Source organism: Pyrus communis, chromosome 15, assembly GCF_041283825.1.
Source record: "Pyrus communis isolate YQ-2024b chromosome 15, ASM4128382v1, whole genome shotgun sequence".
NCBI classification, from domain to species: Eukaryota; Viridiplantae; Streptophyta; class Magnoliopsida; order Rosales; family Rosaceae; genus Pyrus; species Pyrus communis.
In genome coordinates, this window is record NC_142579.1 from 23,887,866 (window position 1) to 23,897,500 (window position 9,635).

At 36.0% G+C, this 9,635-nt stretch overlaps 1 pseudogene across 1 annotated transcript in view; it reads right to left on the bottom strand.

Annotated features, from left to right (window-relative positions):
* Positions 1-1,125: 1,125 nt before the first annotated feature.
* The window catches only part of LOC137718006 (protein transport protein SEC24 B-like), a 14,150-nt pseudogene continuing 5,640 nt past the window's right edge, over positions 1,126-9,635 (bottom strand). The window contains exons 3-19 of the transcript XR_015956097.1: positions 8,734-8,814; positions 8,309-8,386; positions 8,062-8,154; positions 6,818-6,872; positions 5,888-5,964; positions 5,057-5,128; positions 4,826-4,909; positions 4,449-4,568; positions 4,256-4,324; positions 3,838-3,911; positions 3,507-3,645; positions 3,006-3,170; positions 2,214-2,362; positions 1,960-2,138; positions 1,531-1,619; positions 1,408-1,439; positions 1,126-1,257 (exon numbers count right to left, since the gene is read on the bottom strand). The product of XR_015956097.1 is annotated as a protein transport protein SEC24 B-like (transcript). The remainder of the gene's footprint in view (positions 1,258-1,407; positions 1,440-1,530; positions 1,620-1,959; positions 2,139-2,213; positions 2,363-3,005; positions 3,171-3,506; positions 3,646-3,837; positions 3,912-4,255; positions 4,325-4,448; positions 4,569-4,825; positions 4,910-5,056; positions 5,129-5,887; positions 5,965-6,817; positions 6,873-8,061; positions 8,155-8,308; positions 8,387-8,733; positions 8,815-9,635) is intronic.

Consider the following 9,635-nt stretch of genomic DNA (forward strand, 5'->3'; position numbering starts at 1 on the left):
CCATTTTCTTGGTATGGGACTGACTATGCTTTGTTGTATCTCACAGATATGCTTTGTTGTATCTCACAGCTTGTGTTGTATGGCACTGACTATGCTTTGTTGTATCTCACAGCTACTCGACCAGATATAATGTATGCTGCAAGCCTTCTAGCTCGATTCATGCACTGTCCTACAAACAAACATCTTGGAACAGCCAAAAGAGTGCTTAGATACATCAAGGGAGCATTAGATTATGGTTTGGAGTATGTAAAAGGAAAGAATGCAATGCTAATCGGATTCTGTGATAGTGATTGGGGAGGATCTGTTGATGATAGCAAAAGTACTTCTGGTTATGCATTTTCTTTTGGCAGTGGAGTGTTCTCGTGAGCCTCTGTGAAGTAGAATTGTGTAGCACTCTCTACTGCAGAAGCAGAGTACATTAGTGCCTCTGAAGCAACTGCTCAAGCCATTTGGCTTAGATTTGTACTTGAAGATTTTGGTGAGATGCAAACTGAAGCAACTCCAGTGCACTGTGACAATACAGCTGCAATTACAATCACTAAAAATCCAATTTTTCATCAGAAAACCAAGCACATTGACAGAAGGTATCATTTTATCAAGAATGCACTCCAGGAAGGGATAATCGATTTGGTGTACTGTCCAACAAATGAGTAGGTGGCAGACATATTTACCAAGGCTTTGACAAAGGATCGGTTCAACTATCTCAGGGATATGCTTGGTGTGAAATCAGCTCAAAACTTAAAGGGGAGTGTTGAATTATAAGTGTTGAGCTGAAAAGTTTAAAATAAGATGTTTTAAATTGGTGTATTCACTTATGCAAAATGATGCAAAGTGTAAAGTTCAATTTTGTTAAAAGGCCATGAGTGCCATGTGTTGATTGATCCTTGTAATTAGTTAGATGAGTGACTAAGATGAAATGTAGTGTGTGTGTGGTCCCAAGTTAAGGCCAACAGTGATGTAAAAAGCATGTTGAGTGCTCTCTTTTGATATATGAAGAAAGTCATCCTCTCTGCACCTTAGGCGAGAGTGAAAGAAAGAAAACCATTCAGTTTCCTCTGTGTTCATTTTTGTTCTCTGTCTAGCTCTTTCTCTCTAGATCGAAACCAGTGATTTCATATACATTAACAAACTGGAGAAGAATGAGCAGTTATGACGCCATTTTCATCTGTATTTGCCGATGGACATGTACCAGAAACTCAACATAGGAGGGGCCATTCGGACTCTGGTCTTCGACCATGCATGAGAAAAACAATGCTCCTGCAAGGAAAGATAACACAATACTTGATAAAAACCAATTGATAATCTTTCTTTAATTTAATGCCTCTATAGTGATAAAACTATGATAAATAGTTAAAATTAAGCAATAGTATCTTAGTCCTTGGATCAGATATTCGGCCAGGTTCTCACCTGACGGATCTCCTTTCTTGCACAACTTTAAGCTGCACAAAAATAAGACAAATTTAGAAATCATTGCTGCAATTCATTTCTTCCTAACAAGTAAGGAATCGCCAATGAAAAATAATATCATACCGAAGGTAGGAACATCTTTGGCGCCGTATTTCATTTACCACGCCATTCAGCTTCTTCGATAACGGATTGTCATACTGCTGCAGCACAAACTGGGCAAAAGAACTTACAAGTTAAACAATGATAACTTGCAAAGCGAGAAAGGATTCAAAAGAATGAATTCAACTCATGCACCCTCATTTATCAAAATCTTGACAATCATATAATATTATATAAAAATATGAAAACAAGAAAAATTGATAAATAATGAATCAAGCCTCGTTTAAAAAAAAAAAATTTAAATTAAGCACCCAGCCCCCTCATTCTAGTGAACTGAAACAGGTCCCAAGAAATCAAGTTCAAATACTCAATGCCTGAGGCTTGAGGCTAATTGTAGTTTACAACTACGTCGGGCACAAGATGAGTAACCAAAGAGAAAAACGATAAGGCTACCTGAGTAGGAAGTCCATCAGCAGAGGTGATTCCAAACAGTTGCTGCAAAATTCCAGGATCCACCAAGTTTCCAATATATATTAAACAGTCCTCACCATTCTCTAGAAGATAATTCCCTTGTCACTCACGTGTTCGCTAGAAAGTGGAATCACTGGAGGAATTAGAGATTCATCACCCTCCTGTCAATTAACAGATGACACCGGTAATATAAAATGCATATCTCAAAGAGTTGAACAGGAAGCTAAATGACACACCTTTTTGGATTCGAGATCATGAATAGCCACCATTCTGGGGTGCACCAGTGGAACTGCCAAAGGAACAGAAAGGGAAGACACATGATTGATCCAGAAGGACCGCTCATCTATTTTTCCATCACTTCGTAGCCCCGTACTTTTGATTAATGCTGAAAATGGAAAACAAGCACAAATATATCAATATACATACAAACTCTTCTAAGAAGCTAAATGATAATTCTGTGCAATATGTTTCCGCAATGGAAGAGGCATGTTTTTCTTTAAAATTCTACCAAACAGAACAGAAATTGTTTCTGGGTGATAAGCAGTCCCTTTCTGTGTTGCAGCCAGAACAATGTTATGGAGAAGTCTAGTGTTCCTGCTAAGGTTTGTCTTTCGGCTTGGATCATATCTCATGGTCATAGGAATGAGCTCTTGGAAGAAAGAAAGGTTCCGGCATCATTATGGGCTTCTGTGTCTCCAGCCTTAGGGATTTTCATTTCTGGAAATTAATTAGAGACATTAGGACTGGGGAGCTGCCGTAGGGTGCTCTTTAGAGTTTTGACTTGCAACATTAGAGGTGTAATATGGTTTTGTTTCTGTTGAGAGTTGTATCAAATTGTTGTCGACCTCTTTTTCACTAAGTTTTTGTACTATGCTCTATGATTGTTTTTCATACAATTATGTTTTTCATGAAAACAGAAATAAAAACATTAGAACAGGAAACAGCACCAACCACACACACACAAAAAAAAAAAAAAAAAAAAAAAAACCATAAACTAGTATGAATGTATAAAGTAGATAATAATATACCAAGGGTGTATAGAGGCAGGAGCTTCAGTGCCTCCGGAAGAATAAGCTGTCCAGAAGATGATACAGTAGCACAAAATTTACGATATGAAAGCAGACTACTGATGCACAGATTTGTCACTTGTTCCCGTACACACAAGAGAGCACTTGAAGCAATTTCGTTTGCCGCTATACACAATATTTAAGGACTTACAGTCAGAATTCGTCCAAAGGAAGTTAGACAGAATGTCACAACAAACTGCTATCCTACAACAATAGCAAAGCCTTATCCCACTCTATCCTAAGAAGAAAAAATTGGCAAGATGCAGCAAGTGATTGAAAAGGAACACATAGAAAGAGAATTTACATCACCATTTCAATCCATCAGAGGTGAATGATGAAGGATATTTTAAAGACAGTGATTTCATAAATTCATTCACAGATTTAAGCACCGGGTTTAACTGAGGACAAGCATTACATAATGGGAAAAATGAGGATAACAAAGAACAGCATATAATAGCATACCTTGCTTCATGAAACACGCAAACTGAGTGTCCAAATCAGCAGCACGAAACAGATTATTTAGCATACTCGTGCATGGCAGAGACAAAGTTGTAACTCGAATTCTCCGTTGACCATACACAGTTGTGTATAAAAGGGCACACTGGATAATGAAAAATATCAAAACACATTAATAATGAAATATATAAATATGACTAAACATTGAAACAGTTAGTTGCAGAGATAGGTGATTTCATAAAATTAGTAGTAAAACATACAAGAAAAAGCTCAGAAGATATTATATCAGAATTACTGCATTAGAAAGCTTGGCAGAACACAGAGAATTAAAATTTACCTGGAAACCACATTCTGAGCCATCCTGTAATTTATCATTTTTAAGGTCACCATAACAGTTTTATCGCAGTCAATCTGCATGATAGAAGCGACTGGTTATGACCAGTATAAGAGCCAATAGCACTCTCTCCAAGGCAAAACGACAAAAAGAGAGACATATATATATATATAGCGAGAGAGAGAGAGAGAGAGAGAGAGAATAAGGACAATGAAAACCACAAAACAGAAAACTAGATAAAGGGGGCAGCAAAAGCTAATTTATTTTTAAACTGCAAAATCTTGATTTTACTGTCACTGTGTCCCGGGGTGGGGGGGGGGGGGGGCTGGTTGGTTGGGCGAATTTACTTCCATGGACGATGAATGATAACTAAGAAATATAGTCTGAAGTAGTGGTAATCAGGGATATTATATGTACAAACCCCAGGTACGTCAACATCTGTACGGATACGTTTGCAAAAGCTCCCATGGTACTCTTGAACTTGAATACCCTGCAAATGATGAAAACAAACTTATCTTACTAGAATACTTAATATATTTATAAAAAAAATATAAAATTAAAAACGATCCAGAATCATATCATAGTTAGGTGGAGAAAGAGGTTCAAAAACTTGCCTGGCTACATCTTACACGCATCACCCCCTCAAGACCTTGAGGTCTTGTGACATTCCATCTAAGATCATTGTAGAGGTTTGCAGGATCAGAGACAGCTGAGAAGGGGTGATAATAGTAAACCTGGAAGATTGAGGAAATACAAAACGCTGAATATTAATACAAGAAGGTAACTCACACAATTACACTTCTGTTTGTGTAAATGATCTATAGTTACAAGTGGCAGATGCTTCTCAAATCTGATTTCACAGATTTATTGAACAAAACAAAAATATAAATAAACTAAAAAAGTCAATTAGAGAAAACCCTCGACACAATCATAACAGGTAGAAATTTGATGCCAGATGTATGGATGGGGATTGAAGCAAATTCATTAGTACCTGCCCTCCAGTTGTTCTTGGGATGACGGAGATAGAAGCAATGTCTATGTATGACTGGGTAGTGATAAATAAGTTGACACACACCTGGAACATTCCATGAAAAAGAGAAAATAGTCCAAATAAATTATGCTCAAGAATTTGTCAATTACCACTAAAAATCTCACTCAGTATAGAAATTGCATCAACATGTTAACTGATCATCTAGGGGAAAGAAATTAGTCAAAGGTTTACCTGAAATTCAGCTAATTCAATTGCCATTTTCTTTAATGTTTTGTCTGCTGGTTGGAGTAATTTATGGGCCTCCTGAAATGCAGTTAAACAAAGAAAACATAATGCCAAGACTACCAGACAATGAATTGAACAGACTGCTCAACAGGTGTAAAAGGGTTCACAGTTATGGCCACATAGCACATGCAAATGCAGCAAATGGACTCTCCAATGTTGGATGATATGATTCACAGGATACAAAGACCCAATATGTCAATCTATTCTCCAATAATCATCCCAACAAGTCCATCTAAATGGCCACCTCATTCACCAAATCTTCAAGTGGGTTCAGGAATTCGAGAAAAGGTCTTTCGCAAGGTATGTAATTCATCTTAACTGAACAAATGTAATTGAAATGCAAGATCTTATAAGTAGGAACAGGGTCCAGAGAAAGCGAGTCCTAAGGCAAAAGTTATACATGAGGGCTTCCTGATTTTAATGTCGACATAAATTACAAAAAAAATAAGTTGTTTATTATTCTTCTCATCTTTTGTGATACAGCATTAATAATTAAATTTTCCATTTAATTATTTTAACATATATTTTCCAAATGGGAGATAATGGAGCAAGAATTTTGGTTTTATGTGTCCAACATTAACCAATAAAGCAAGAATATAATGGGCTGTTTGGCTATTGGTGGTTTCATAACCACAAGTTCAATTTCAATCCTATAAAGTTCATGTTTGTGGCCTCAAGCAAGAATGTAATAGCTGTTTGCTTAATGGTAACTGGGTTACAGGACGACTGCTATAAAGCGCACAGATGGCATACAAGAACACATATAAAAGGTATTACCTTCTCCGCTGAAGATATATTAGCTCTTCCTTCGGCCTCTCTAGCAGAGAGGGCTCCAATTCCAGTTGATGCCAGCACTGCAGAAGCATAAGTCATTAGTATTCTCCGAGATGCCAATAAATTTGGTCAAAGAGAACGACGATGCTGAATGCTATGAAGCACGGATACTTTAGTTTGGTCACATATCCCATATCCAATACTTCATGTTACTCGTTGGATACTCCCGAATACAAGTATTCGGCTTTTAAGATACCGTTACACTTTCAAATGAGAAATTCAGAGGAGAAAATTAACAGGAACAAAGATTTAGTTGAAATTTGATGACTACAAAAAGCTTGCCCTCTAATTGAAAAAAAAGTAATATAACTCTCACACTTGAATGAACTTGAATTTGGATGTTTTCATGTTAAAATATATTTTAAATTATATATTTTTATTGTCTTATCCATGACATATCGTATCCTAGTTTTTATAGATTTCATGTATTGCCGTGTTGTGTCACATAGTATCACAGTATCCGTATCCATATCCATGCTTCAAAGGCTCAATGTAATGAATATGCATGCAAATTCTCTAATTGGTCTGTAGAAGTATACAGGTGTAACGGGACAAATAATTGCAAGTAAAAATATCTCCAAACCATTTAGCTGTAATTCAAGTTGACTGACTACAAGTTAATGGTGAAAATTCACAAATTCAAAAGAGAGGGAAAGCTTCCGTGACAACTGCAACCATCAACAACTTTGAAATATGTTTTCTAGGTTGGGTTTTTTTCAGCTCTTTATTTTGTCTCTAAACCATGAAGGAACTGCAACCCCAAGCATGTTGTTTTTCATTCTATGCTTGCAAGGATATATATAAACTTGTTTAAAAAGGGGGAGAAAACATAAAGGGGCATCATAAGTAGATATATGGTGGAGACAAGCTTGCCTGACTGAAACACCAAAAGTTTCCCTCCAGTACTCTTCATTGCCAAGAAAGCAGCCTAGGCAAGGGGAAAAAAAATGAAATTAGACTAAAAGTACTCGTAATAAAGCCACTCTAAATGCATTATGCACATCAAAACAATGTTGGGAAACCTGGCTGGATATAAGCCAATGATAGGACTTATTTACTGGAATGGTTGAACAACCAAAGCAGTGTTAGATGTTTGGTCATCTATTTTATACTCATGAAGTTAGTTTGAAAATTATTGGGAATTGGAATAAATTATAATCCAGTTCTATTATATACAATTAACAATATAAACGTACAGATAATATTATACGACCGTGTTAGAAATCACAGAATATATAGGTTTGATGCATTTTAATCAGAACGTGGTAGGTAGAAGAGAAAAGCTGAGAATTTTGACTGTCTAGATGGAATGCAGCATGACAGATTAACACTACGGGCTCGTTTAACAGCTCAAATAATGGGTTAACTCCACGTGTTGGTTTGACAGCTAGTGTCCAAAGACTCCAAAACGGGTTTTGACTGAAATCAACCTAAGAAAGGTGTTCAGACAGGAAGTAAAAGCCAGTTGGCAGCCAAACAAGCCAGATATGATACACACATGACAACAGCTCCATTCATCTCTCCTCAAATCTTGTCATGCATTATCAAATATTGAGGCATGTCCACCACAAAAGGAGGAAAAATAAGAAAGCTGATCAGTATCTCGGCAAGAACAAAACTCTGATCCAATCAGCTTTCAGGTTTATGCAAATATAAACACCTGTAGGATTTTCAATTTCTTGTATCTAACTAATTATTCCAAAAATTTCTTACACTTACCATGTGAAAGAATGATTTTAGATTAGTCGTCTGCATTTTCTAGCCCATCATTTTAATACTTACATTTATTTTTGCCTTAAGCTATTCAACTAAAATTAAATATCATGAGCATCAGTTATCTTATTGCCGTTCTGATTATACTCTGCTTTGGACAAAAGAACCTCAAAGAAATAAACAAAAGTGTCATGCCCAAGCACAGCCAACACATAGGAGTTATGAAGCTTCATAGTGTCAACAATATCAACGATATTATGTCACATCTGCTTGAAGTGTGTTTTCATGAATTTGTTGTCGTATCCATTTTCACTCCCGATGTTCTGTATGTTGAAATGGAATAGCAAACCCCAAGCACCACAATTAGTTCAGTACATACAACAGTGTTGCACTATACGACATACCTTGATTGCTGCACCAAAGGCTGATTCAGCAGTTTTACTGTTTTGAAACATGATGGGAATACTTTCCAACAATTGTTCCAAATGTTGATGGCACTAAAAATCCATAAAATAAAATAAAAATCTGAATTTAATAAGAGGCATGTGGAAATTTAATAAATAAGATGACAGACTGACTTGTGAATGATTGTTGTTAAATCAATACCAGTACTTAAACACATTTCATGAAGGGACGACAGCAGCTACTGACCTCTGAAAGCTGAACAATTACATCAGTCTCCAGAGGAGTATAAACATCTTGCACATCAGGAACAATAAGCATCAAAGGCTGAAAACATATATTTAATCTCAGTGAGAAAGCATATAAAATAATTGTTAGGTAAGAATAGAAGCCAAAACTTATAGACCAAAAAGAATACCACTAAAAAATTAAATTCTGATGGTCAGAGAAAGAAGAAGAGAAGAAATTTTAGCTGCAAATTTGATTGTCAGAAATGAAAAAATACTACAAAAATTTGCTTATCAGAATAGAAGCAGAAGCCATAAAATATTACTGGTTCTATATATCACTCACAAAAAATGAATCACACAATATTTAGAAACGCAAAGACAACTATGCTCTTCAACTTTACTAATGAAGTTTTCTATTATGGGAAAATAAGAACTCAATTTGACCTGCTGCAGTGCACGTTTCAAATTGTAAAAGTGGATTGTTGCATCAAATGTTGCAATTCCCACCATTGTCCGAGGACCTTCCTGCAATAATAAATATATCATTACGTGAGTCAGCTAAACTCTAACTGCTGTCGTTTCATTTACTATTGACTACAGGCTTTGGGAAAATGAACCAAGCAAATATGTATTACACACATTCTCATAAAAAATAAATAAAAAAAAGAGAACATACACATACATGCACACACGCATACAGATACATAGATAGACATATATGTTGTTAAAACAGGTCTTAGATCGTAAAAATGAAATATAAAGACAGAAGATGTGTATGCAATGCAAATGAGTGTTGAAAATCAATGTCAAAGTTAGGCAAGGAAAGTTAGGCAATGTTAGGTATGGTTGAATAAAAATAAATTAGGTGCAATTAATGTGTTTTGTGTAGTAATAAATAATCTTAGTTTATTCATTTGGTTTGCTATAAATACCCAAGTCCTCAAGCATTGTAAATCATCCAAGGAAAAACAAAGCCTAGAGCTAAATAAGAAAAGCTTTGCTAATTAGTTTGTTTTGTGAGCTTTCTTTAAGAGTGCTCTATTTTCTTCTTCTTGGGATCATTAGAGTTATCTTGGATACTCTTCTTATTCAACAATTAGTATCAGAGCCAAGTCGGTCAGGGATCGTTCTTGGTAGAGCATTGGTTGTAAAGTCTCTTGAAATTCCGAGTATGCTCTGTGGTTGCAGTTTTGACTGATCTTCCATATCAGAAAAGATTTCTTGAGATTATTGCTGGGGTTATCACAAACCTTGAGAGGGAGCTTCTTTGTGTCGAAAGTAGTGTATTACTCTGCACGGTAGTCACTCAAGCTTGTTCGGTGTAGTCAAAGTCTTGCCGATACGAT